Below are 3165 nucleotides of genomic sequence, written 5' to 3'. Positions count from 1 at the left end.
GACTGAGCGCTGGGAGCCGGGAGCCTTTCCTGCAGTCAGTCGGTCGGTCAGTGAGTGAGTGAGTGTGTGTGCTGAAGGGAAGCTCCAGCCCGGCGTCCGTCCCCACCGGGGAGGAGTAGGCCTGCTGACTGAGCGCTGGGAGCCGGGAGCCTTTCCTGCAGTCAGTCGGTCGGTCAGTGAGTGAGTGAGTGTGTGTGCTGAAGGGAAGCTCCAGCCCGGCGTCCGTCCCCACCGGGGAGTTGTGCCCGGGCCCGGGCCTCCTGCCGACGGACCGTGTGGCGCATTGTCCCGACTGCGGACTTTCTCCAGCAAAAAGGCGGAGGTGCAGTACCGCCATTTCGCCACACGAGGGACGGAATGGCACCCAACTGCCCCCTGGTGTCGAAAAAGCGCAAGGGCACCCGGGCCGGTCCGCCCCAGGCAGCGGCCGAGATGCAGCACCGGGGGCCCGGCCTGCCTGCCCTGGAGGTCAGCCTGCCAGCCCTGGAGGTCTGCCTTCCAGCCCTGGAGGACAGCCTGCCTGCCCTGGTAGCAGCACTGCCTGCCTTCCAGCCCTGGAGGTCTGCCTGTTAGCCCTGGAGGTCTGCTATCCAGCCCTGGTAGCAGCACTGCCTGCCCTGGAGGTCTGCCTGCCTGCCTTCCAGCCCTGGAGGTCTGCTATCCAGCCCTGGTAGCAGCACTGCCTGCCCTGGAGGTCTGCCTGCCTGCCCTGGAGGTCTGCCTTCCAGCCCTGGAGGACAGCCTGCCTGCCCTGGTAGCAGCACTGCCTGCCTTCCAGCCCTGGAGGTCTGCCTGTTAGCCCTGGAGGTCTGCTATCCAGCCCTGGTAGCAGCACTGCCTGCCCTGGAGGTCTGCCTGCCTGCCCTGGAGGTCTGCCTGTTAGCCCTGGAGGTCAGCCTGTTAGCCCTGGAGGTCTGCTATCCAGCCCTGGAGGTCAGCTATCCAGCCCTGGAGGTCTGCCTGCCTGCCTGCCTGCCCTGGAGGTCAGCCTGCCAGCCCTGGAGGTCTGCCTGTTAGCCCTGGAGGTCTGCTATCCAGCCCTGGAGGTCTGCTATCCAGCCCTGGTAGCAGCACTGCCTGCCCTGGAGGTCTGCCTGCCTGCCCTGGAGGTCTGCCTTCCAGCCCTGGAGGACAGCCTGCCTGCCCTGGTAGCAGCACTGCCTGCCTTCCAGCCCTGGAGGTCTGCCTGTTAGCCCTGGAGGTCTGCTATCCAGCCCTGGTAGCAGCACTGCCTGCCCTGGAGGTCTGCCTGCCTGCCCTGGAGGTCTGCCTGTTAGCCCTGGAGGTCAGCCTGTTAGCCCTGGAGGTCTGCTATCCAGCCCTGGAGGTCAGCTATCCAGCCCTGGAGGTCTGCCTGCCTGCCCTGGAGGTCTGCCTGTTAGCCCTGGAGGTCTGCTATCCAGCCCTGGAGGTCTGCTATCCAGCCCTGGTAGCAGCACTGCCAGCCCTGGAGGTCTGCCTGTTAGCCCTGGAGGTCTGCTATCCAGCCCTGGTAGCAGCACTGCCTGCCCTGGAGGTCTGCCTGCCTGCCCTGGAGGTCTGCCTGTTAGCCCTGGAGGTCAGCCTGTTAGCCCTGGAGGTCTGCTATCCAGCCCTGGAGGTCAGCTATCCAGCCCTGGAGGTCTGCCTGCCTGCCCTGGAGGTCTGCCTGTTAGCCCTGGAGGTCTGCTATCCAGCCCTGGAGGTCTGCTATCCAGCCCTGGTAGCAGCACTGCCAGCCCTGGAGGTCTGCCTGTTAGCCCTGGAGGTCTGCTATCCAGCCCTGGTAGCAGCACTGCCTGCCCTGGAGGTCTGCCTGCCTGCCCTGGAGGTCTGCCTGTTAGCCCTGGAGGTCAGCCTGTTAGCCCTGGAGGTCTGCTATCCAGCCCTGGAGGTCAGCTATCCAGCCCTGGAGGTCTGCCTGCCTGCCTGCCTGCCCTGGAGGTCTGCCTGCCTGCCCTGGAGGTCAGCCTGTTAGCCCTGGAGGTCTGCCTGCCTGCCATCCAGCCCTGGCAGCAGCACTGCCTGCCCTGGTAGCAGCACTGCCTGCCCTGGAGGTCTGCTATCCAGCCCTGGTAGCAGCACTGCCTGCCCTGGAGGTCTGCTATCCAGCCCTGGAGGACAGCCTGCCTGCCCTGGTAGCAGCACTGCCTGCCTTCCAGCCCTGGAGGTCTGCCTGCCTGCCCTGGAGGTCAGCCTGTTAGCCCTGGAGGTCTGCCTGCCTGCCATCCAGCCCTGGCAGCAGCACTGCCTGCCCTGGTAGCAGCACTGCCTGCCCTGGAGGTCTGCTATCCAGCCCTGGTAGCAGCACTGCCTGCCCTGGAGGTCTGCCTGCCTGCCTGCCAGCCCTGGAGGTCTGCCTGTTAGCCCTGGAGGTCTGCTATCCAGCCCTGGAGGTCTGCCTGCCTGCCATCCAGCCCTGGCAGCAGCACTGCCTGCCCTGGTAGCAGCACTGCCTGCCCTGGAGGTCTGCTATCCAGCCCTGGAGGACAGCCTGCCTGCCCTGGTAGCAGCACTGCCTGCCCTGGAGGTCTGCTATCCAGCCCTGGAGGACAGCCTGCCTGCCCTGGTGGCAGCACTGCCTGCCCTGGAGGTCTGCTATCCAGCCCTGGAGGACAGCCTGCCTGCCCTGGTAGCAGCACTGCCTGCCCTGGAGGTCAGCCTGTTAGCCCTGGAGGTCTGCCTGCCTGCCCTGGAGGTCAGCCTGTTAGCCCTGGAGGTCTGCCTGCCTGCCATCCAGCCCTGGCAGCAGCACTGCCTGCCCTGGTAGCAGCACTGCCTGCCCTGGAGGTCTGCTATCCAGCCCTGGTAGCAGCACTGCCTGCCCTGGAGGTCTGCCTGCCTGCCTGCCAGCCCTGGAGGTCTGCCTGTTAGCCCTGGAGGTCTGCTATCCAGCCCTGGAGGTCTGCTATCCAGCCCTGGTAGCAGCACTGCCTGCCCTGGAGGTCAGCCTGTTAGCCCTGGAGGTCTGCCTGCCTGCCCTGGTAGCAGCACGGCCTACCTGCCTGCCTGCCCTCGAGGTCTGCCTGCCTGCCTGCCCTGGAGGTCAGCCTTCCAGCCCTGGCAGCAGCACGGCCTACCTGCCTGCCAGCCTGCCCTCCCCAGCCACACAGCCCTGCCTGCCTGCCTGCCAGCCCTGGAGGTCTCCCTGCCAGCCCTGGAGGTCTGCCTGCCTGCCTGCCTGCC

The sequence above is a fragment of the Amia ocellicauda genome, unplaced genomic scaffold (assembly GCF_036373705.1).
Source record: "Amia ocellicauda isolate fAmiCal2 unplaced genomic scaffold, fAmiCal2.hap1 HAP1_SCAFFOLD_261, whole genome shotgun sequence".
Taxonomy (NCBI): domain Eukaryota; kingdom Metazoa; phylum Chordata; class Actinopteri; order Amiiformes; family Amiidae; genus Amia; species Amia ocellicauda.
This window is presented reverse-complemented; position numbering follows the sequence as displayed.